Below are 26,613 nucleotides of genomic sequence, written 5' to 3'. Positions count from 1 at the left end.
TAGTGGTGAACACACCATCTACTTCCCAGATTTTCTCAGACCAGCTGCACTTGTTGTGTATGTATTTTGTTTATTGTGGTCTGCATCTGTGTTAAAGAAAGATTTTAATACTTTCAATTTCCTTTATCGCACTTGCCTTATGATTGCAACTTACTAAATCTCAGGGCTTCTCAAATTCAGTTACGGCCAATGAAGGATTTTTGTTTTGGAGTGGCATCACTATTGTGGGAAGTATGGCGGCCATCTTGTGCACGCAAAGTTCCACAAACAGCAATGTGTCCATGACCAGATTAATCTGTTTTTTCTCCAGATGGTTGAGGGATAAATGTTGGCCCAAGACAGACTCTAAAGCTCTTCTTTAAAATACTGCCACGGGACCTCTTCACATACACACCCTCCTAAAAGGTAGTGCCTCAGTTCCTCATCCTCTTCATAACAGAGCAATCCTCTTCTCAATAGACAGGCTTGAGTACATTGCAGGTCTTTTAAAACTTAATTCCATTGTCAAAACAATTTCTTGAAGAACTGAACAGTCAGAGGGTGTAGACACCAACAGGACTCAGCTGTTTCAATCCTTGCTGAGGTTTAGGAACTGGGTTGCAATGATCAGGGGGAAGTGTTGCTAGGGGACACCAAGTTTGGCTATGTAGTGGACAGCGAAGAACATTACCTCAAAGTACAATGGGATCTTGATCAGATGGGCCAATGACCTGGGGAGTGGCAGATGGAGTTTAATTTAGATCAATGTGAGGTGCTATGTTTTGGAAAGGCAAGTCAGGGCAGGACTTATACACTTAAGGTCCTGGGGAGTGTTGCTGAACAAAGATCTTGGAGTGCAGATTCATAGTTCCTCGAAACTAGAGTCTTAGGTAGATAGTTCAGAGCATCGAGTATAGGAGTTGGCAAGTCATGTTGCGGCTATACAGGATATTGGTAAGGCTACTTTTGGAATATTGCCTGCAATTCTGGTCTCCCTGCTGTAGGAAGGATGTTATGAAAATTGAAAGTGTTCATAAAAAGATTTACAAGGATACTGTCAGGGTTGGAGGATTTGAGCTATAGGGAGAGGCTGAATAGATTAGATTAGATTCCCTACAGTGTGGAAACAGGCTCTTCGGCCCAACCAGTCCACATCGACCCTCCGAAGAGTAATCCACCCAGTCCCATTTTCCTCTGATTAATGCACCTAACATGATGGGCAATTTAGCATGGCCAATTCACCTAACCTGCATATCTTTGGACTGTGGGAGGAAATTAGAGCACCCGGAGGAAACCCACTCAGACAGGGGGAGAATGTGCAAACTCCATACAGACAGCCACCCAAGACTGGAATTGAACCTGGGACCCTGGTGCTGTGAGGCAGCAGTGCTAACCACTTAGCCACCATACCACCCCCTGGGCTATTTTCCCTGGAGTGTCGGAGGCTGAGGGGTGACCTTATAAAGGTTTATAAAATCAAGACAGGCATGGATAGGGTGAATAGCCAAGGTCTTTTCCCTGGGGTAGGGGAGTCCAGAACTAGAACGTATAGGTTTAAGGTGAGAAAGAAAAGATGAAAAAGGCACCTGAAGAGTTTGGAGGGATATGGGCCAAATGCTGGCAAATGGGACTAGATTAACTTAGGATATCTAGTTGCGTGGATGAGTTAGACAGTATTACAGCAATCATAATGGGCTTTTCTTATCAGAATATCTATGAAATGTCAATGCTATTTTCTAACTCTGACCCCACCTGGACAATGACTGGCAGCTGCTGGTTATTCTGACCACTTTAAAATGAAAGGCTGTGCAACATATCCAGGGTTCCAGTCGACCTGTCAGGTTTCTGTTGGGAGCACTAAAGGTGAGAAAATGTTCTTGATAAAAATCTTGTTTATCAATCTAAACCTTACCCTTTAGGTGTCTGTCCATTCGCACACTGTCTGTTGGCTTCAGAAGTTCAAATGCAGCATTCCCTCAGAAAGAAGTTCCAATACAGAGAGCCTCCTTTATTGGAAAGGTGGCTGGAACTCTGTCCTTGCTAAAGACTCTGTGGTTTCATCGGATTCATCCCTTGTCCAGCTATGAGTGTCAAAATCCTCAATGTCAGCCCCATTCCCTCCCAGGTTAGTGACAAGCTGCCTAGCTGACAGAAGAGCCAACACAGAGCCAGGAAGCTTCTCTCAGCTAAAGTAGGGTCTGTTGCTGTCAAAAGGTGAGAAGGTAGTGTGGGTTTTTAGTTTAAAGTTTTAAGAATGGGAAGATTTTCCCATCTGCAGACTTGGTGCTCCAGATGGACCTTTCACAAACTTTGTCACTGAGTTTTGAAATGAATTAGTCATAGAGTCATAGAGATGTACAGCACGGAAACAGACCCTTCGGTCCAACCCGGCCATGCCGACCAGATATCCCAATCTAATCTAGTTCCACATCCCTCCAAACCCTTCCTATTCATATACCCATCCACATGCCTCTTAAATGTTGCAATTGTTCCAGCCTCCACCACTTCCTCTGGCAGCTCATTCCGTACATGTACCATCTTCTGCGTGACAAAGTTGCCCCTTGGTCTCTTTTATATCTTTCCCCTCTCGCCCTAAACCTATGCCCTCTAGTTCTGGACTCCCCCACTCCAGGGAAAAGACTTTGTCTATTTATCCTATCCCAATGGGTGTAAGGAGTGCTGCAGATAAAGGGGGAGAGAGGCAAGGTGGTGAGGTAGTGATAGGTAGTGGGCACAACCATGTTCCTGATAGTGATAAACATTATCCCTATTTACCCTCTGAATTCCCAAAACACTATCACCGTTTGCCCTCTGACCCCACACTATCACAGTTTGCCCTCTGACCTCAATCCCATCACTGTTTGCCCTTAATCCCCAACATCATCACAGTTTGTTTCTGACCCCAATACCATCACTGTTTGCCCTCTGACCCCCAACATCATCACAGTTTGCCCTCTGACTCCAATAACATCATTGTTTATCCCGACCCCCAACATCATCACAGTTTGTCCTCTGACCTCAATAACATCACTGTTTGACCTCCAACCCCCAGCACCATCTCTGTTTGCCCCCTGACTGCCAGATCATTGTTTACCACTTGCCAATCTCACACAGTCACATCTTTACTGATGAAGAATAGTCAAAATCTAAATTGTCGCCTCCAAAAGACTGCAGTTTTCACATTGAACTTACTAATTGGGGAATTGATAGCTTTTTATTCCACAGAGCTGTTGAAGATATGGGGAATGATGGGTATTGGGGATGAGGTTGCAGGGTACCTATAATGACAGGATAATCCTGAGGGGCTGAATGGCCTCCTCCTGGCTGCATGGAAGCTAGCAGGCAATCTGGCATAAATCTGCATGTTCGCTTCTGCCACAATTCATGATGATGTCAGACCTAGGGAAATTGCATACAATAATATGGGTCCAGTTACTAACTGCTTTGGCTTGAACTAAAATCTCCAGAGTACTGGTGGTGATACTGAGTACTGTTGATAATACTGAGTGCTGGTGGTGATACCAAGGGAAGCAGAGTTCTGTCCAATGTTCTGTCCTAGATTTAACCTTCAATCAATTTCTCCAGGACAGATGACCTTGTATGGCTCACTGTGGGATCTTCCTGTACACAACTCGTTCGCTCCTTTACCACAGACACTACAATTTAAACGTACTTCCTCAGCTGCAAAACACTTCATGATGCAGTGAGTAAGACGGAATAAATGCAAGTCATTCTTCTCTTTCTCACTTTTGTATGGGAGCCAGTCCTTGGCTCTGCCCCCAGCTTGCCAGGCCTCAGGACTGACCATCAGTTACAACTTAACCAGCGGCCTGTCAATATTTTTTTTGAGTGCGAGCAGCAGCGGAGGTAAGACGACCCCGGAAGACTGCAGCTAAGGTAAGGCAGTTTTTAAAAAAATTTACTTATTGATAGCGGACTGCGCTGTTTTCCCTTTCACAGAACGAGCAGGAGCAGCGGGGGAAGTGACAAGGACCAGAGGGGCAGCTGGGAAGGAAAGCAGTGAGTATAAATACTCGTCCTTCGACGCCAACGGCCATTTTGATTGCGAGCAGCAGCGGAGGTAAGACGAACCCGGAAGACTGCAGCTAAGGTAAGGCAGTTTTTTTTTAATTACTTACCGGTAGCGAACAGCGGTGTTTTCCCTTTCACAGAAGGAGCTGGAGCAGCGGGGGAAGTGACGAGGATCAGAGGGACAGCCGAGAAGGAAAGCAGTGACCATATATATCAGCAAGGTGGCTAAACCCGAGACTCTACAACTGTAGAGTCTCCCACCCGCCCGGTATGTTGCCCCTCTGGTGCCAGGGTCCGGGACGTCTCCAATCGGGTGTATAAGGTTCTAAAAGGGGAGGGCGAACAGCCAGAAATCTTGTTACATGTTGGCACTAATGATATAGCCAGGAAAAGGGATCGAAGATATAAAAACTGATTTCAGGAAGTTAAGATGGAAGCTGCAAAGCAGGACGAACAGAGTAGTGTTCTCTAGTTTACTACTGGTGCCAGGAGATAGCGAGGCGAGGAACAGGGAGTGGGCGCAGCTTAACACGTGGCTGCACAGCTGGTGTAGGAGGAAGGGCTTCAGGGATGTAACTAATTGAGATGCCTTCTGGGGAAGGTGGGACCTTTTTAGATTAGATTACCTACAGTGTGGAAACAGGCCCTTCGGCCCAACAAGTCCACACTGACCCGCCGAAGCGCAACCCACCCATACCCCTACACTTACCCCTTCACCTAACACTATGGGCAATTTAGCATGGCCAATTCACCTAACCTGCACATCTTTGGACTGTGGGAGGAAACCGGAGCACCCGGAGGAAACCCACGCTGATACGGAGAATGTGCAAACTCCACACAGTCAGTCGCCTGAGGTGGGAATTGAACCCAGGTCTCTGGCGCTGTGAGGCATCAGTGCTAACTACTGTGCCACCGTGCCACCCTGGACCTGTACAAGAAGGACGGGTTGCATCTGAACTGGAAGGGGACCAATGTCCTGGATGGAAGGTTTGCTCGAGTAGTTTGAGAGGGTTTAAACTAGTATGGGGGGGGGGGGGGGGTGGGTGGTGGGAACCTGAACTGTATACTGGAGGTGAGAGTTGATGCAGATGAGGCAATAGCAAGATGTAAACCAGCTAGTGGGAAGGATTTTCCTGGGAAGGAACCAAGGGATCAAGTGTGTTTGCTTTAACGCAAGGAGTATCAGGAATAAAAGTGACGAACTTAGAGCATGGATCAGTACCTGGTGCTATGATGTTGTGGTTATAACAGAGACATGGGTTTCTCAGGAGCAGGAATGGTTGCTGGATGTTCCAGGGTTTAGAGCATTTAAAAAAATGGGGGGGGGGGGGGGGGGGGGAGAAAGAGGAAGGGATGTAGCACTGCTCATCAGAGAGGGTATCACAGCTACAGAAGCTTCCCATTATCTAGGAAGATCTGCCTACCGAGTCAGTATGGGTGGAAATTAGGAACAGCAAGGGAGCAGTCACCTCTTTAGGGGTTCACTAAAGACCCCCAGTAGCAGCAGGGAGATGGAAGAAAGCATAGGTCAGCAGATTTTGGAAAAGTGTGGATGCAGTAGGGTTATTGTAATGGGTGACTTTAACTTTCCCAATATTGATTGGAAACTCCTTCGAGCAGATGGTTTGGAAGGAGCTGTTTTTGTAAGGTGTGTTCAGGAGGGTTTCCTAACTCAGTACGTTGACAGGCCGAAGATGGGAGAGGCCATTCTAGACTTAGTGCTCGGAAACGAGCCAGGGCAGGTATCAGATCTTGTGGTGGGAGACCATTTTGGTGATAGTGACCACAACTGCCTCACATTCTACATAGCTATGGCAAAGGAGAAGATTAGGCAAAATGGGAGGATATTTATTTGAGGAAGAGGGAACTATGATGCGATTAGACATGAGTTAGGAAGCATGGATTGGGAGCAAATGTTCCATGGTAAAGGCACTGTAGACATGTGGAGACTGTTTAAGGAACAGTTGTTGCAAGTGATGAATAAATATGTTCCTCTGAGACAGGCAAGAAGTGGTAAGATAAAGGAACCTTGGATGACTAGAGCGGTGGAGCTTCTCGTCAAAAGGAAAAAGGTAGCTTACATAAGGTGGAGGAAGCTAGGGTCAAGCTCAGCTCTACAGGATTATAGGCAGGCGAGGAAGGAGCTTAAATATGGTCTGAGGAGAGCCAGGAGGGGGCACGAGAAAGGCTTGGCAGAATGGATTAGGGAGAACACAAAGGCATTTTACACTTATGTGAGGAATAAGAGAATGGTCAAAGAAAGAGTAGGGCCGATCAGGGATAGCATAGGGAATTTGTGTGTGGAGTCTGAGGAGGTAGGGGAAGCCCTAAATGAGTTTTTTGCTTCTGTCTTTACGAAAGAAACGAACTTTGTAATAAATGAAACCTTTGAAGAGCAGGTGTGCATGCTGAAATGGATAGAGATAGAGGAAGCTGATGTGCTAAAAATTTGTCAAACATTAAGATTGACAAGTAGCCAGGCCCGGACCAGATTTGTCCTCGGCTGCTTTGGGAAATGAGAAATGTAATTGCTTTGCCACTTTGTGAAGATCTTTTCATCCTCGCTCTCCACTGGAGTCGTACCTGAGGACTGGAGAGAGGCAAATGTAATTCCTCTCTTCAAGAAGGGAAATTGGAAAATCCCCAGCAATTACAGACCGGTAAGTCTCACGTCTGTCGTCTGCAAGGTGTTAGAAAGGATGGGATTTATGACCATCTGGAAGAGCATGGCTTGATTAAATGCAGTCAGCACGGCTTGGTGAGGGGCACGTCATGCCTCACAAACCTTATTGAGTTCTTTGAGGATGTGACTAGAAAAGTTGATGAGGGTCGAGCTGTGGATGTGGTGTATATGGACTTCTGCAAGGCACTTGATAAGGTTCCCCATGGTAGGCTCATTCAGAAGGTCAGGAGGAATGGGATTCAGGGGAACATAGCTGTCTGGATACAGAATCGGCTGGCCAACAGAAGACAGCGAGTGGTAGTAGAAGGAAAATATTCTGCCTGGAAGACTGTGCTCTGTCCTTGGGCCTCTATTGTTTGTAATTTTTATTAATGACTTGGATGAGGGGATTGAAGGATGGGCCAGCAAGTTTGCAGATGACACAAAGGTTGGAGGTGTCACTGACAGTATAGAGGGCTATTGTAGGCTGCAGCGGGACATTGACAGGATGCAGAGATGGGCTGAGAGGTGGCAGATGGAGTTCAACCTGGAGAAATGTGAGGTGATGCATTTTGGAAGGTCGAATTTGAAAGCTGAGTACAGGATTAAGGATAGGATTCTTGGCAGTGTGGAGGAACTGAGGCAATCTTGGAGTGCAGGTACATAGATTCCTTAAAATGTCCACCCAAGAGGACAGGGTTGTTAAGAAAGCATGTGGTGTTTTGGCTTTCATTAACAGGGCGATTGAGTTTTAGAGTCGTGAGATCTTGTTGCAGCTCTATAAAACTTTGGTTAGACCGCACTTGGAATACTGCGTCCAGTTCTAGTCGTCCTATTATAAGAAATATGTGGATGCTTTGGAGCGGGTTCAGAGGAGGTTTACCAGGATGCTGCCTGGACTGGAGGGCTTATCTTATGAGGAGAGGTTGACTGAGCTCGGACTTTTTTCATTGGAGAAAAGGAGGAGAGGGGACCTAATTGAGGTATACAAGATAATGAGAGGCATAGATAGAGTCGATAGCCAGAGACTATCAAATAGAGTCAGTGGGCGGCACGGTGGCACAGTGGTTAGCACTGCTGTCTCACAGCACCAGAGATCCGGGTTCAATTCCCACCTCAGGCGACTGTCTGTGTGGAGTTTGCACATTCTCCCCGTGTCTGCGTGGGTTTCCTCCAGGTGCTCCAGTTTCCTCCCACAGTCCAAAAATGTGCAGTCCATAACCGTAGTGTTAGGGGCAGGGGTAAATGTAGGGGAATGGATCTGGGTGGGTTGCGCTTCGGTGGGTTGGTGTGGACTTGTTAGGCTGAAGGGCCTGTTTCCACACTGCAAGTAATCTAATCTAAATACTATTTCCCAGGGCAGAAATGACTAACACAAGGGGTCATAGTTTTAAGCTGGTTGGAGGAAAGTATAGAGGGGATTACAGAGGCGAGTTCTTTACACAGAGAGTTGTGAGAGCATGGAATGCATTGCCAGCAGCAGTTGTGGAGGCAGGGTCACTGGGGACATTTAAGAGACTACTTGACATGCATATAGTCACAGAAATTTGAAGGTGCATGCATGAGGATCAGTGGTCGGCACAACATCGTGGGCTGAAGGGCCTGTTCTGTACTGTACTGTTTTTTGATTTCTATGATCTATGATTTCTAATATTTCACATGGAATTCTCCACACCGTTTACTTCATCCAGCTATATCCAAACAACTGTGTTAAGATGACTGCAATTATTGTTTAAAATGCGAAGTCCATTCCTGATTATAAATAAGATATCTCAGACAGTGAAGATTTAAATGAGTGAGTCAGAGTGCACAAGGAGATAAATATCATATATTTTCTAAGTTATATTTAATGAGCACTGAATGAGCAAACATGTACATGGTTCCTGAGGGAACGAGTAAAGCATCATGGTAACGATTCATATATTTCCACCTTCAATATGTGTCCAATGTCTCCACAATCATGCCTCTAAATTAGAAATGTAGGTTCAAATCTCACGTAAAGTGGGAACCTAGGCTGATATTTTACTTCAGAACTGGGCAAATGTTACACTTTGAGTGATGTGTGTCTTGCCTCAAGCAGGTTACCATACTCTGATGTGCAAGATTTAGTTCCCATAACATAAGAAAGTAGGCTGTGGGTTGAAAGATTCAACAGCTTCTATTTCAGGTCACTATTCAGCTAACTAGGACCTTCACATCTGGACTAACGTGAGGATTTGGTTGCAATGAATAGACTGTTTACAGCAGCATGTCATGTTTCAAATGGCCAGAGTTTAGCTGGAGTCTGAGACCTTTATCCCCTCCAGTCACATGCTGTGTTACATTGATGTATCATGTATATGTCTCTTCAGGACATACTAACCATGAATCATTGCACAACATCCTACTTTTCCAAAGTGAAAAAAAGTACTGATCCCAGACAGATATGGCTGCACACGGACACACATTAGTAATGTGAACATGCAAAAACAAACTTTACTGTCTTAATTTCTCAAACCCTCACCCCGATCTAGTGACTGTATAACCAGCTGGAAAGATATACACTGTTCTCAGTGATTCTTGACTGAGAACTTTGTTGGTTTGCTGCTGGCTGATGTCATTCAACATCTCGCCACACAACCATCGTCATCACTATCATCATCACAGCCCACTGACCGTCCCGTCCCCGCTCCAAACCTACAGCCCACTGACAGTCCCCACCCCACTCTAAACCTACAGCCCACTGACAGTCCCCACCCCACTCTAAACCTACAGCCCACTGACAGTCCCCACCCCACTCTAAACCTACAGCCCACTGACCATCCCCACCCCACGCCATACCTACAGCCCACTGACAGCCCCCACACCACTCCAAACCTACATTCTGGATTTGTGATGCTGGAAGAGCACAGCAGTTCAGGCAGCATCCAATGAGCAGCGAAATCGACGTTTCGGTATTCCTGATGAAGGGCTTCTGCCCGAAACATCGATTTCACTGCTCGTTGGATGTTGCCTGAACTGCTGTGCTCTTCCAGCACCACTAATCCGGAATCTGGTTTCCAGCATCTGCAGTCATTGTTTTAGCTCACTCCAAACCTACAGCCCACTAATGGTCCCCACCCCACTCCATACCTACAGCCCACTGACGGTCCCCACCCCACTCCAAACCTACAGCCCACTGACGGTCCCCACCCCACTCCATACCTACAGCCCACTGACGGTCCCCACCCCACTCCAAACCTACAGCCCACTGATGGTCCCCACCCCACTCCATACCTACAGCCCACTGACCGACCCCACCCCGATCCATACCTACAGCCCACTGACCGTCCCCACCCCGCTCCATACTAACAGCACACTGACGGTCCCCACCCCACTCCATACCTACAGCCCACTGACCGTCCCCACCCCAATCCATACCAACAGCACACTGACCGTCCCCACCCCTAGCCATACCTACAGCTCACTGACCGTCCCCATCCCCGCTCCATACCAACAGCACACTGACCGTCCCCACCCCTAGCCATACCTACAGCCCACTGACAGTCCCCACTTCGCTCCATACCTACGGCCCACTGACAGTCCCCACCCCACACCATACCTACAGCCCACTGATCGTCTCCACCCCACTCCATACCTACAGCCTACTGACTGTCCCTACCCCGCTCTATACCTATAGCCCACTGACCATCCCTACCCCACTCCGTACCTACAGCCCACTGACCGTCCACGTCCCCGCTCCATACCTACAGCCCACTGACTGTCCACACCGTGCTGCACCCCTCCGTCCTGATGTAATTCATGGGAAAACACTGAATAGAGGAAAATGGTGAAAAATGAGAGGAAAGCAGGAAATGAACAGAAAGAGCGGAGGAGTTCCAGTTGGATATCCTCCTGCACTGCTATCTCGGTCAGAGGATAGGATAATGATTTTTTTCTGATATCCTTGTAGTTTATCCTGTCACCAGCTGTTGATTGGAATTGGCTCTGGCCAAGGTGGTACTGTCCAACATTGAGATCATCTCCAATTTGCCTGATTGTCTTGAGTCATGTGCGGCCTGCTCCACTATAGTGGGTGTAGATTGTATTGAGAGTATACCTGGATCTGTGGCACTGCCAGACTGTTTCAGGAAGCATGATGAGCTTAAATCTTGGCAGTGCTGTGTGACTGTGCCAATGTAGCTATCTCGTCAGGAGTGTATAACTGCCTATACTCAAATAAAATTAAAACTACAACACTTCCTTTTAAAAAATGGGTCTTCAAACTTGAATTAACTCCGATTTTAATTGAATAGTAATTCAGTCTAACTTAGACCATTAGGCACAGGTCATTCAGCTCATCCAATCTGCTCTGTCATTCAATGACATCACGGTGGCTTTGATAATCCTCAACTCCCCTTTCCTGCCTCTTTCCCCAACCTTTGATTCTGTTACTGAGTCCATTTCCCTCCAAGACCTATCCACCTTTCATTAGAAATTGTTCACTTTGATTATTTCCACCACCCCCACTGTTTCTAACTCATTGCCATCTGCTGTAAGAAAGAAAGAGGTTTGCCTCACCTTCCTTCTGCACCCATGGCTCAGAAACCTGCAGCCGTTCCCTCCTTCTCCCGCTTTTTTTTCCGGTTTACTCTAACTTGCATTTTGGAAAGGCAAATTAGAATAGGACTTATACACTTAATGGTAAGGTCCAGGGAAGTGTTTCCGAACAAAGAGATCTTGGAATGCAGGTTCATAGTTCTTTGAAAGTAGAGTCCCAGATAGACAGGATATTGAAGAAAGCATTTGGTATGCTTTCCTTTATTGGTCAGTGCATTGTTTTTATGGTTAGGAGGTCATGTTATGGCTGTACAGGACATTGGTTGGGCCACATTTGGAATACTGTATTCAATTCTGGTCTCCTTACTATAGGGAAGAAGTTATGAAAATTGAAAGGGTACAGAAAGGATTTACAATGATGTTGCCAGGGTTGGAGGGTTTGAGCTATAGAAAAGGCTTTCCTGGAGTGTTGGAGTCTGAGGGATGACTTTATAGAGGGTATAAATCATGAGGGACATGGATAGGGTAAATAGCCAAGTTTTTTTCCCCTGTGTAGGGGAGTCCAAAACTAGAGGGCATAGATTTAAGATGAGAGGAAAAGATTTAAAAGGGACCAAAGGTGTATCACTCTCGTGCAAAGTGTGGTATGTGTATGGAATGAGCTGCCAGAGGAAGTGATGGAGGCTGATACAATTATAGTATTTAAAAGGCATGTGGTTAGGTATGTGAATAGGAAGGGTTTGGAGGCATATGGGACTAAATTAATTTAGGAAATCTGTTCAGCATGGACGAGTTGGACCAAAGGATCTGTTTCCGTGTTGTACGTCTCCTTGACTCTATAACTTGTCGTCATCCCGCTCACCTCAGTCTCCAGGGAATGACCTCGCAGGGATATTGGTCCTGTGCCTCCTTCCCCAGAACTACCTCAAGAATCAAAAGCCCTCCATGTTGTATCAGAGTTCAGGCCACACATCAATCCTCTCTGCCTTTCTATTTCTACTCTCTCTGACGTATGGCAGAGGCTGCTGCCTTCAAGAACTTGTTATTTTCCATTTCCTCACTAGCTCCTGAAATTCCAGCGGTAAACCCTCACTCTCTGCCCCATCCATCACTGCTCCCAATGTGAAACACCATTTCTGGTTCACTTCCCTCCTTGGCAGAGTTTCCTGGACCACCTTCACAGAACATAGAACACTACAGCATAGTACAGGCCCTTCGGCCCTGGATGTTGCACCAACCAGTAATACCAATCTGAAGCCCATTTAACCTACACTATTCCATATACGTCTATATGCTTGTCCAATGACATCTTAAATGCACTTAAAGTTGGCGAATCTACTACCGTTGCAGGCAAAGCATTCCATACCCTTACTACTCTCTGAGTAAAGAAACTACCTCTGACATCTGTCCTATATCTATCACCCCTCAATTTAAAACTATGTCCCCTCCATAGCCATCACCATCCGAGGAAAAAGGCTCTCCCTTTCCACCCTATCTAACCCTCTGATTACCTTATATGTCTCTGTTAAATCACATCTCAACCTTCTTATCTCCAATGAAAACAGCCTCACGTCCCTCAGACCTTCCCTCCATACCAGACAACATCCTAGTAAATCTCCTCTGCACCCTTTCCAAAGTTTCCACATCCTTCTTATAATGCGGTGACCAGAACTGTACACAATACTCCAAGTGCAGCCGCACCAGAGTTTTGTACAGCTGTAGCATAACCTCATGGTTCCGGAACTCGATCCCTCTATTAATAAAAGCTAAAACACTGTATGCCTTCTTCACAACCCTGTCAACCTGGGTGGCAACTTTCAAGGATCTGTGTACCTGGATACCGAGATCTCTCTGCTCATCTACACGACCAAGAATCTTTATCATTAGCCCAGTCTTTGCATTCCGGTTACTCCGACCAAAGTGAATCACCTCACACTTGTCTGCATTAAACTCCATTTGACACCTCTCAGCCCAACTCTGCAGCTTATCTATGTTTCTCTGTAACCTACAACATTGGGCGGCACGGTGGCACAGTGGTTAGCACTGCTGCCTCACAGCGCCTGTAGACCCGGGTTCAATTCCCGACTCAGGCGACTGACTGTGTGGAGTTTGCACGTTCTCCCCGTGTCTGCGTGGGTTTCCTCCGGGTGCTCCGGTTTCCTCCCACAGTCCAAAGATGTGCGGGTCAGGTGAATTGGCCAAGCTAAATTGCCCGTAGTGTTAGGTAAGGGGTAAATGTAGGGGTAAGGGTGGGTTGCGCTTCGGCGGGTCGGTGTGGACTTGTTGGGCCGAAGGGCCTGTTTCCACACTGTAAGTCTAATCTAATCTAAAAAAATCTAATCCTTTGTCACTATTCACAACTCCATCGACCTTAGTGTCGTCTGCAAATTTACTAACCCACCCTTCTATGCCCTCATCCAGGTCATTTATAAAAATGACGAACAGCAGTGGACCCAACACCGACCCTTACGGTACACCACCAGTAACTGGACTCCAGAATGAACATTCCCCATCAACCACCACCCTAGGTCTTCTTTCAGCAAGCCATTACTGATCCAAACTGCTATATCTCCCACAATCCCATTCCTCTGCAATTTGTACAACAGCCTACTATGGGGAACCTTATCGAACGCCTTGATGAAATCCATATACACCACATCAACCGGTTTACTCTCATCTACCTGTTTGGTCACTTTCTCAAAGAACTCAATTAGGTTTGTGAGACACGACCTACTCTTCACAAAACCATGCTGACTATCCCTAATCAAATTATTCTTTTCTAGATGATTATAAATCCTACCTCTTACAACCTTTTCCAACACTTTGCCAACAACTGAAGTAAGGCTCACTGGTCTATAATTACCAGGATTGTCTCTACTCCCCTTCTTGAACAGGGGAACCACACTTGCTATCCTCCAGTCTTCTGGCACTATTCCTGTAGACAATGGTGATTTAAAGATCAACGTCAAAGGCTCGACAATCTCCTCCCTATCTCTACAGGGGATCCTAGGATTACTCCCATCTGGCCCGGGGGACTTATCTATTTTCGCGCTCTGCAGGATTTCTAATACCTCTTCCTTGTGAACCTCAATTCCACCTAATCTAGTAGCCTGTATCTCAGTATTCTCCTCGACAACATTGTCGTTTTCTAGAGTGAATACTATTGAAAAATACTCATTTAGTGCTTCCCCTATCTCCTCTGATTCCACACACAACTTCCCACTACTATCCTTGATTGGCCCTAATCTTACTCTCGTCATTCTTTTATTCCTTAAATGCCTATAGAAAGCCTTAGGGTTTACCCTGATCCGAACCGCCAACAACTTTTCATGTCTCCTCCTGGCTCTTCTGAGCTCTCTCTTTAGGAGGGCTAATTGTCCAGGGAGCAAGGAGCTGATTCCCCACCCCCATGGACAGCTTATGGTGACAGTCTATCTCCTAAACCATGGGATATCCTACTGACCAATTGCATTTCGGTTCATTGCTGTAGCCTCCTGCGCAGTCCCGTGACTAGAGATGCTATGATCCAGGCCGCATATTTTCAGAATGTTGTCACACCCTGCAGTCTCCATTGCCATATTCATTCCGCCTTTGGGAGTGGCCCCTAGGACTCTCCTGCAATTCCTCTCTCTTCCTCCTCTTCTGGATGACCATCCACTTTCCTGAACAGCTCCTGTCTGAGGTGCAGCCCTCCTGATGAAATGTCCAAACCAGGAAACTCTCAGTTGAATTGCTGCTCCAGTTCCGGGAATCCCATTCCTATTTCCAGAAGGGATTCCATAACTTGTTTAAACTCTGTATTGCTATCCTACCCTGCCTCCCACAATTCTGCAATCATGCTTTCTACTGCTACCTTTTTCAGACCATTCCTTTTTCTTAACAGAACAGTTATCCCTCTTCCTGCATTGCCCCAAGTTCTGTCACTCACTAAACCCCCCATGCTCAGTACGTTGTTCAAGGGGTTCCTCTGAAGACCCTTCAGATAATGTTAGCAAAAGCCTTATGGGTTTATACCAGCAGAAATTCCACATACCTGAGACAACGCATGTGCCAGTCACTCCCAGTTCAAAATAACTTACTTGGCAATTGTCGTTAACCAGCAGTGTCCACCATTGTCTCAAACTCTGAAAGGAACTACAGATTAAGGTTAAAGTGAAGTTAAAAGCAAAACTTAAGTCTATAAAAAGATTATTATTTCAATGCACTCTTGGGATGTAGGCAATTAGTTCTGTCCATTTGCTGTGCTCTTGGTTACAGACAGGCAAATCATACATTGATATTGGCTGGGATGGAAGGAGAAGAAGGTTTCCATAAATATCCTTCTATGGAGAGGGTTTTCCATGTGGAGCATGTCCTCCTCCCTCTGTAAAACAGCTCCCCAACTCTCACTCCCCAAGATGCACATCCGCTGTAGTCCCCCTCATATATCAAGATCCTTTGTATTTGCAGAATAGTTTCTAACTGCTGCATTAGCACAGTACGTCCATTAATTGTTTGCAGCAAAAGAAAGTCTAAGGCACCTCACCTGAAAGCTGCACGTACTTTAAATGACTCGAGTGATTTAAAGGTGAGGCGGAGCTCGGGGAATGCGGTTGGGGGAAGGAATAACAGTGTGGCAGCCCCTTTTAGGAGCTAACGGCGATCTCTCTATGATGAAGATACCATGTTACCTGCACCACAACAATCCAAAATGGCAGAACTGTTTGGTGACAACATCTGACTGGTTTCCCGCATCCAACAACAGTCTACACTGTGAAAAGGCCCTGCCAGAGAGTGTTATAAATGTGGAATCCCAGGGCAGCAGCAATGCTATTGAGTCAAACTCTGGTGTCATGGAAACAGGGGTTGGCCATATGCCTCATGATTTAGTATGCTGTATACCTCCACTCCCTAAAGACACATTGTCTGTCTTCCATTAGACAGAGAGAGCTGAGATAACTCACTGGGCAAAGGCAACAAGGTGCATTTATAAAAGGCTCTGAGTGGGACATGTGCAGCCTACTAGTGAGGAGTGAGTGTAAGGTATCGGGTAAGATATGTACAGGGTACTGAGTGGGGTGTGTATAAGATATAGAGGAAGATATGTACAGAGTATTGAACAGGGTATGTATAAGGTATAGAGTACAATATGTACAGAGTACTGAACAGGGTGTGTGTAAAGTATAGTTTGAGAAACAGCATCAGATGCATATCGGCTGCTGAGTAGATGCCTACACAATATAAGGTGAGCAATGTATGAAGTATAGAATTGGATGTTTAGAGGGTACTGAGTTGGTGACTATACAGTATAGGATGAGGAATGTATAGGGTAGAGAATTGGGAGTATATAGGGTACTGAGCTGAAAATGTCTTGCTGGAAAAGCGCAGCGGGTCAGACAGCATCCAAGAGAGAATCGACTGAGACAAGGTGGGGGGAGGGGAAATAAGGAAACTGGAGAAATCTGAGTTCCAACCCTCGAACTCAGCACCACCTTCCTAACCTGAAATTTTCTTCCTGACCTCTCCGCCCCCACCCCACTCCGGCCTATCACCCTGACCTTGCCCTCCTTCCACCTATCGCATTTCCAACGCCCCTCCCCCAAGTCCCTCCTCCCTACCTTTTATCTTAGCCTGCTTGGCACACTTTCCTCATTCCTGGAGAAGGGTTCATGCCCGAACCGTCGATTCTCATGCTCCTTGGATGCTGCCTGACCTGCTGTGCTTTTCCAGCAACATATTTTCAGCTCTGATCTCCAGCATCTGCAGTCCTCACTTTCTCCTATATAGGGTACTGAGCCTACAGGGTATAGCATGAGTTATGTCTCAGGTTGAAAGGTGGGTGTCTCTCAGATACTGAGTGTGTGCAGAAAATATTCTTTTGTTTCCAGACAAGGTATGTGACTACAGTATAGCTTTAAGATCTGGGGTTTCTTTAAAGCAAAGAAAAACATTGCATATGAAACAGTTTCCAGGAGTTGAGGCTGAAGTTGAGGTTTGACAACTGGTACGAATCTCAGACAAGTGAAATCGAGATTGAGTGAGCGCCAGACATTTTCACAGACAGCTACGTCAATACACAGAGACTTGCTAATCCTTAGATGTGGCGAAGATAAAATGCTCAGCAGCACCACCACCCATCTAATCTCAGCGAAGGGATACAAACAGGGCCCAGACTCTTGTTGTTGAAATTCTGAAGATGTCAGAAAATCAGAAATAAATACACCTACAGAATATCAATGGACAACTAGCATGGACTGACAACATTCCATCAGCATCAAGACAGCAACAACAAAAAAAATGACAAACACAACATGAGCATAACATCCCTATAAGGCTTTTGCTAACATGATCTGAAGGGTCTTCAGAGGAACCCCTTGAACAGAGTACTGAGCATGGGGAGTTTAGTGAGCGACAGAACTTGGGCCAGTGCAGGAAGAAGGTGTAACTGTTCTGTTAAGAAAAAGAATCAAATCTGTCCAGTTCCACAGTAAGTGACTCTTATCCTGCTGAATAAACACGGTCTCTGTACAGTTACATAGAGAGTGATCCTTACCCTGCTAAATAAACACTGACTCTATGCAGTTACACAGTGAGTGACTCTTATCCTGCTGAATAAACACTGAATCTGTCCAGTCCACAGTAAGTGACCCTTACTCTGCTGAATAAACACTGACTCTGTCCAGTTACACAGTAAGTGACCCTTACCCTGCTGAATAAACACTGACTCTGTCTAGTCCACAGTAAGTGACCCTTACCCTGCTGAATAAACATCGACTCTGTATGGTTACACAGTGAGTGACCCTTACCCTGCTGAATAAACACTGTCTCTGTACAGTTACACAGTGACCCTTACCCTGCTGAATAAACACTGTCTCTGTACAGTTACACAGTGAGTGACCCTTACCCTGCTGAATAAACACTGTCTCTGTACAGTTACACAGTGAGTGACCCTTACCCTGCTGAATAAACACCGTCTCTGTACAGTTCCACAGTAAATGACCCTTACCCTGCTGAATAAACATTGTCTCTGCACAGTTACACAGTGAGTGACCCTTACCCTGCCGAATAAGCACTGACTCTGTCCAGTTACACTGTGAGTGACCCTTACGCTGCTAAATAAACACCGTCTCTGTACAGTTCCACAGTGATTGACTCTTACTCTGTTGAATAAACACTGACTCTGTGCAATTCCATAGTGAGTGACCCTTACCTGCTGAATAAACACTGACTCTGTACAGTTACACAGTGAGTGACCCTGACCCTGCTGAATAAACACTGAATCTGTCCAGTTCCACAGTAAGTGACCCTTATCCTGCTGAGTAAACACTGGCTCTGTACAGCACCACAGTGAGTGACCCTTACCCTGTTGAATAAACACTGTCTCTGTGCAGTTACACAGTAAGTGACCCTTACCCTGCTGAATAAAGACTACTCTGTACAGTTACATAGTGAATGACCTTTATCCTGCTGAATAAACAGTGTCTCTGTTCAGTTACACAGTGAGTGATCCTTACCCTGCTGAATAAACATTGACTCTGTACAGCTCCACAATGAGTTACCCTTACCCTGCTGAATAAACACTGACTCTGTGCAGTCACATAGTGAGTGACCCTTACCCTCATGAATAAACACTGTCTCTGTCCAGTTACACAGTGAGTGACCCTTACCCTGCTGAATAAACACTGTCTCTGTGCAGTTACACAGTAAGTGACCCTTACCCTGCTGAATAAAGACTACTCTGTACAGTTACATAGTGAGTGACCTTTATCCTGCTGAATAAACACTGTCTCTGTACAGTTACACAGTGAGTGATCCTGATGAAGGGCTTATGCTCGAAACGTCGAATTCTCTATTCCTGAGATGCTGCCTGGCCTGCTGTGCTTTGACCAGCAACACATTTGCATCTGTGCAGTTACACAGTAAGTGGCCCTTACCCTGCTGAATAAACAATGTCTCTGTCCAGTTACACAGTGAGTGACCCTCACCCTGCTGAATAAACACTGTCTCTGTGCAATTACATAGTGAGTGACCCTTACCCTGCTGAATAAACACTGACTCTGTCCAGTTACACAGTGAGTGACACTTACCCTGTTGAATAAACACTGAGTTTGTCCAATTCCACAGTAAGTGACCCTTACCTTGCTGAATAAACACTGTCTCTGTGCAGTTCCACAGTAAGTGACCCTTACCCTGCTAAATAAACATTGACTCTGTCCAATTACATAGTGAGTGACCCTTACCCTGCTGACTAAACACTGACTCTATGCAGTTACTCAGTGAGTGACCCTTACCCTGCTGAATAAACAGAGTCGAGAGTGTGGTGCTGGAAAAGCACAGCAGGTCAGGCAGCATTCCAGGAGCAGGAGAATTGACATTTCAGGCGAAAGCCCTTCATCAGGAATGAAGTTGATGAAGGGTTTATGCCTGAAACATTGACTCTCCTGCTCCTTGGATGCAGCCTGACCTGCTGCGCTTTCCAGCATCACACTCTCGACTCTGATCTTCAGCATCTGTAGTCCCCACTTTCTACTGAATAAAACACTGACTCTGTCCCGTTACACAGTGATGATCCTTTGAGAAATTAAGAATTGTTTAACAGACAGAAGACAAGTTAGTGATAAACATGTCATTCTCAGGTTAAATAAAGGCAAAAGGCAAAATGATGTAGATGCTTGAAATCCAAAATAAAAACAGAAAGTGCTGGAAAACTGAGCAGGTCTGGCAGCATCTATGGAGAGAGAAACCGAGTTAATGTCTTAAGTCGAGCATGACCTGTTTTATTAGAGTTACTTGCTCAAAAAAAAATGGGATCTGTGCTTAGATTCCAGCTGTTCACAATCTATATCAATGATTTGAATATGGACCAAATATAATATTTCCAAGTCATGAAGACGATGAAAAGAGACTTCAGGGGAATATAGCCAGGTTGTGTGAAGGGGCAAGAATGTGGAAATGGAAAAGCAAAAATAAGAAGTATTTCTTAAATGGTGAGAGGTTGGGAAATGTCGGAGTCTGAAATGGTTTGGATGTCTTTGGTCAGGTCATGACTTACTCAATGTGAATGTGCAGGAGCAGCAAGTAATTAGGGAGGTTAATGTTGTGCTGGCCTCCAGAGCAAGCCAGTTTGAGTAAAGGTGTAAAGACGGCTTGCTATAATTATTGTGGGTGAGGGAGTGCCTGCCATTTGCTTGGAGTTCTGGTCTCGGGACCAAATCCATCTGGCAGGGGGATAGGAACCAAACTGGAGGCTTAGATGGGTCATATTCAGATTGGGAAGCAGGAAGTTTCTTTACCATTATTTGGTAAAGAAACACGCGTTAAAAAGCATCCAAAGGGATGAGCTGTTTATACTTCAATGCAAGGAGTATTACAGACAAAGTAAATGAACTAAGGGCGCAGATAGACATGTGGCAGGGCAATGTCAATTCTACAACAGATATCTGGCTAAAAGAGGGCAATATTGGTAGTGCAATATCCCAGGATGTGGAGTTTTCAGGCAGGATGGAGTGGGTAACAGAAAAGGAGGGGATAGTGGCATTGGTTAAAGAATCAATTGCAATTATGGTGCTGGTCCTCTACTTTTTGTCATTTAGATAAAAGATTTGGATGTGAGCATTAGAGATATAGTTAGTAAGTTTGTAGATGACACCAAAATTGGAGGTGTAGTGGACAGTGAAGAGGGTTACCTCAGATTACAACAGGATCTTGATTAGATGAGCCATCGGGCTGAGAAGTGGCAGATGGAGTTTAATTCAGATAAATGCGAGGTGCTGCATTTTGGGAAAGCAAATCTTAGCAGGACTTATACACTTAATGGTAAGGTCCGAGGGAATGTTGCTGAACAAAGAGACCTTGGAGTACAGGTTTGTAGCTCCTTGAAAATGGAGTCGCAGGTGGATAGGATAGTGAAGAAGGCATATGGTATGCTTTCCTTTGGGAGTTGGGAGGTCATGTTGCAGCTGTAGAGAACATTGGCTAGGCCACTGTTGGAATATTGCATGCAATTCTAGTTGCCTTCCTATTGGAAAGATGTTGAGAAACTTGAAAGGGTTCAGAAAAGATTTACAAGGATGTTGCCAGGGTTGGAGGATTTGAGCTATCGGGAGAGGCTGAACAGGCTGGGGCTATTTTCCCTGGAGCATCGGAGGCTGAGGGGTGACCTTATAGATGTTTACAAAATCATGAGGGGCATGGATAAGATAAATAGGCAAAGTCTTTTCCTTGGGGTCAGGGAGTGCAGAACTAGAGGGGAAAGGTATAGAAGAGACGTAAGGGGCAACTTTTTAACACAGAGGGTGGTATGTATATGGAATGAGCTGCCAGAGGAAGTGGCGGAGGCTGGTACAATTGCAACAAAGTCATTTGGATGGGTATATGAATAGGAAGTGTTTGCAGGGACATGGGCCGGGTGCTGGCAGGTGAGACTAGATAGGGTTGGGATATCTGGTCGGCATGGACGGGTTGGACCAAAGGGTCTGTTTCCATGCTGTACATCTCTATGACTCTATGACTGTATAACAAGGGATGATAAACTAAACAGATTAACAAATGAGTTAATTATGGGTTGAGTTTAGGAATAAATTACAGACCACCCACATCGTGAGGGGAGATAAAAGAATGTTTGCCTACAGGAATTAGAGCTGAAAATGTGTTGCTGGAAAAGCGCAGCAGGTCAGGCAGCATCCAAGGAGCAGGAGATTCAATGTTTCGGGCATAAGCCCTTCTTCAGGACTTATGCCCGAAACGTCGAATCTCCTGTTCCTTGGATGCTGCCTGACCTGCTGCGCTTTTCCAGCAACACATTTTCAGCTCTGATCTCCAGCATCTGCAGACCTCACATTCTCCTACAGGAATAAGAGGCTAATAACAGTAGGAGACTTTAACTATCTCAATATGAACCGGGTTTCAAAAAAATATAAAGGTGAAAATGTATGCACAATGTCCAGAAATTATATTTACACAATATGTGACAAGACCACTGAGGGGAGAAACACAATTCTAGCTTTAGTTTTGGGAAGTGAAGATAATAAAGTGGGTGAAGTGACAGTGGGTCACCATATTGGAAATCATGCCTCCAATTCAATTAGATTGACTATTACTATGGAAAAGGACGGAGATAAATCAGGAAGAAAAGTTTTAAAATGGGGGAAGGCAAACTTCACAAAAGTGAGAAATGACTTGGCTGAGGTGGACTGGACAGGACTCCCAAAGGATAAATCAGTGGGAGACACTAACATATAAGGTCTTTAGGGCACAAAGCAGACATGTCTCCTCCAAAAATAAGAATGATCCTGCCAAGTCTAGACCCCTCTGGTTGCCTAGAAAAATACAAGGAAAGATTAAACTGAAAAAGGATGTTTATGAAAGTCACAAAATACTCATCTCTGTAGAAAGCTAGGAGGAGTATAGGAAGTACAGGGATCAAGTTAAAAAAGAAACTAGGAAATCAAAGAGAGGGCATGAAAGATTACTAGCAAGCAAGATTGAGGGAAACCCAAAGATGTTTTACCAGTATATGAAGAGCAAAAGGATAGTTAAGGAATAGGTGGGACCTATCAGAGATGAAGAAGGGAACTTGTATGAATATGCAGAGGATATGGGAAGAAATTGAAATGATTTTTTTTTGTCTCCATATTCACAAACGAAAAGAAATGGTATAGATACAGGAATTCAAGAGGAGCAGAGTGAAATATTGAACAAAATAATCAAAATGGAGATAAAGTGCTACAGGATGTAGAATCCCTGAAAGTGGATACGTCGCCGGGATAGGCTGGCTTGTTCTCTGTGATGTTGAAGATGGTCAGGGAGGAACTGACAGATGCTCTGAGGATCGTTTGCCAACCTTCACTAGGTACAGGTGAGGTGCAGGAGGACCGGAGGAATGCAAATGTTTTCCGATGATTAAAAAGGTTACAAAGGGAAGGCCAAACAACTATTGGCCAGTTAGTCAGTGAGCAAATGATTATATCCAAGAGATCAGATAAAACTGTCATTTAGAAAGACAAGGACTAGTCAAGGATGGTTAACGTGGCTTTGTTAAAGGAAACTCATGGCTTACAAATTTGATTGAATTCTTTGAGGAAGTGACAGGGAGGTCAGTGAGGGTGGTGCAGTGGATGATGCCTACATTGATTTTAGTAAGGCATTGGACGAGGACCCACAAGGCAGACTGGCCAGAAAGGGTAAAAGCCTGTGGGGTACAGGGTAATGTGTTGAATTGGATCCAAAGCTGGTTTAATAACAGAAACAAGGGGTAATGGTTGATGGTTGCCCTTGTGAATAGAAGCTGTTTCAAGTGGCAATCCGCAGGGCTTGATGTTGGGACCCCTGCTGATTGTTTTATACGTTACTGATTTGGACTTGAACATGGGAGGCACAATTGGGAAATCTGCAGACGACACAAACATTGGCTGTTCATGGATTGTGAAGGGGATAGCTGTAAGATCCACAATGATAGAAATGGGTTGGTGAAGTGGGCAGGAAAGTGGCAGATGCAGTTCAACTCTGATAAGTGTGAGGTAATGCATTTAGGGTGGTCAGACAGTAAAAGGGAATCAACAATAATGGGAATACACTGAGGGGGTTGGATGTAGGGAGAGATCTTGCTGTGCAAGTCCCTGAAGGTAGCAGTACAGGTGTCGACTCTAATCTCCAACATCTGCAGTCCTCACTTTCGCCAAGGTAGTGAAGAAGGCAGATGGAACGCTCTCATTCATTGACAAAGGGATAGAATACAAAAGTTGGGATATAATGATGAAACTGTGTAAGACAGTGGTGAGGCCACACCTGGATTACTCTGTGCAGTTCTGGTCACCACATTCCAGGGAGGAGAGAGTGCAGTGAGAATTCACTGGAATGTTGCCAGGGCTGGAGAATTGTAGTGATGAGGGGAGATTGGAGAGGTTGGGGTGGTTATCCTTGGAATAGAGAAGGCATTTGGGCCGATGGTGGAGGTGTGGCAGGGTGACATTTTTACAGTATATATAATTGTGAGCAATATATATATAGGCTAGATGGAGGAATTTGTTTCCCTTGGCTGAGAGTTCAAAAACCAGAGTCAGAGATTGAAACTAAGTGATTAGTGAGGATGTGATGTTTTCTATGCAGAGGATGGCAGGGGTCTGGAATTCATTGCCTGAGTTGGTGATGGAGGCAGAGACCCATAGTGCTTTGAAACAGTATCTGGATCTGCATCTTCGGTGCTGTAAGCTGCAGGGCTATGGGCTGTGTTCAGGGATATGGGATTGGAAAGGGACATCATGGACAAGATGGGGCTGAATGATTCCCTCCTGTGCTGTATTGTTGCTATGGCTCAATGGGAGGATATGTTTGCCATAGATGGAGTTGATTGAAGATTTCTGGGATGGTGAAGGATTCCTATATGGAGACCAAACCTGTACTCTGTTGAGGCCTCATTGAAGCTTACAAAATTCTGAAAGGGTTTGACTGGCTAGATACAGGAAGGATGCTTTCAAGCTGTCTTGAAATTGAGAGGAGGGCACCATTTCAGAGTGAGTTATTGAGCTGAAGTGAGGAAACATTTCTTCACCCAGAGAGTGGTAAAGATTAGATTCCCTTAAGCTTAGATTAGATTCCCTAAAATGTGGAAACAGGCCCTTCGGCCCAACCAATCCACACTGACCCTCCAAAGACTAAGCCACCCAAACCCATTTCCCTCTGACTGCTGCACCTAACACTATGGGCAATTTAGCATGGCCAATTCACCTGACCTGCACATGTTTGGACTGTGGGAGGAAACCCAAGCACCAGGAGGAAACCCACGCAGACATGAGGAGAATGTGCAAATCCCACACAGACAATCACATGAGCCTGGAATCGAACCTGGGACGCTGGTGCTGTGAGGCAGCAGTACTAACCACTGAGACACTGTGCCGCTCCCCAAAGCTTTGGAAATCTCCAACCCCAAAGAACTGTGAAAGTTCGATCATTCAACAGCATCAAGATGGCGACAGGTTACACGGGGTGTGTTCCAAGTGATGTGTGTCTTTGATAGCAGCCACTGATAGTCATGTGACTGCTTTTGCACTATCATGAAGCAACATTAAAATTTAAATCATTTCTGGAGGCCTTGAAATGTTACTGCTCTCCCAGTGGTGCACACATGCATTATTGTCGATGTTCACTTGATTTCTGCTCCCTCCTGGGGGTGGTGTTCCTTTTCTTGGAATCAGGCCAGTGGGGGCTGGGTGTCATCCTGTGCTCACTGATCCACTTCCGATGCTGGGAAATAGTGGATCTCTGGAACTCAGATTGCTTTCTCTGCAGCGGTGGAGGAGACTCGATAGAAGTCTATAAAATTGAGGTGCATAGGTAGGGTTGACGGTCAGAACTTTTTCTCCAGAATTGAAAGGTCTAAAACCAGGGGACATGCATTTAGGGTGAACATAGAAAAATACAGCGCAGTACAGGCCCTCGATGTTGCGCCCATCCAAGCCCAAGGGTGAGAGGGAGAAAGTTGAAAAGATATGTGAGGGGCAAGTGTTTTTGCATACAGAGAGTGGTAGGAGTCCGGAACGCGCTGCCAGGGCTGGTGGTGGAGGTAGGTATGATAGGGGCTTTTTAGGGATTTTCATTTAAGCACCTGAATACGCGTGGAATGCAGGGATATGGACCAAAGGCAGGCTGAAGGCTTTAGTTTCATTTGGTGGCAAGTTCAGCACAACAGTGAGGGCTGAAGGGCCTGTCCCTCTCCTGTACTGCTCTATGTCAACCTTCTATGATGGTGGTCCTGTGCCAGCAAGGGGATCACATCTTCTGGATCTCCTGCCTGCAGTAGATGTACACAGATATTTGTGCTTGTGCTGGTATATCTGCCTGTTGTCTCATTGCGTATGATCGAGTTATAACTGCTCAGCACATTCCCCTTGTAGGCTGACTCTTGTTCGGAACATTAAACATTACTCCCTGACTGATTGGCTTTTACAGTACTCAGCTCTGGTAATGATTTGACAGTTTTATCAAAGTTAAATTTAACTTTCTGTCATTTCATCGTGATTCTGTTACTCACGGCAGTTGTTACTTCTGGTTTCATTATTTACTCATTACTGGAACAGCAGCGTGGGTACAGTATGACATTAGTCTTTAGACTAGACTACCTTCGCATGGCTTCAGTGGGTGTGTTTTCCCACTCTAGGGTTGCCTTGTACAAGTCTGTGATGGATTTGTATAATTTCCTTATGACCCTTTTAATGATTGCATTGCTGCCGCAGCCTTTTCACTTGAGTGGGGATAGTGTAGGGATGAGAGGGTGGTGTTGAATTCCTCAGTTCGTTATGAAGTGGTTGAATTTCTCATTCATGGTTTGAAGGTCATTGTCATTCACCACAATGACTGTAGATGCTGGAAACCAGATTCTGGATGAGTGGTGCTGGAGGAGCACAGCAGTTCAGGCAGCATCCAAGGAGCAGTCCGAAACATCGATT

The sequence above is a fragment of the Hemiscyllium ocellatum genome, chromosome 28 (genome assembly GCF_020745735.1).
Source record: "Hemiscyllium ocellatum isolate sHemOce1 chromosome 28, sHemOce1.pat.X.cur, whole genome shotgun sequence".
In the NCBI taxonomy this organism is placed as follows: domain Eukaryota; kingdom Metazoa; phylum Chordata; class Chondrichthyes; order Orectolobiformes; family Hemiscylliidae; genus Hemiscyllium; species Hemiscyllium ocellatum.
This window is presented reverse-complemented; position numbering follows the sequence as displayed.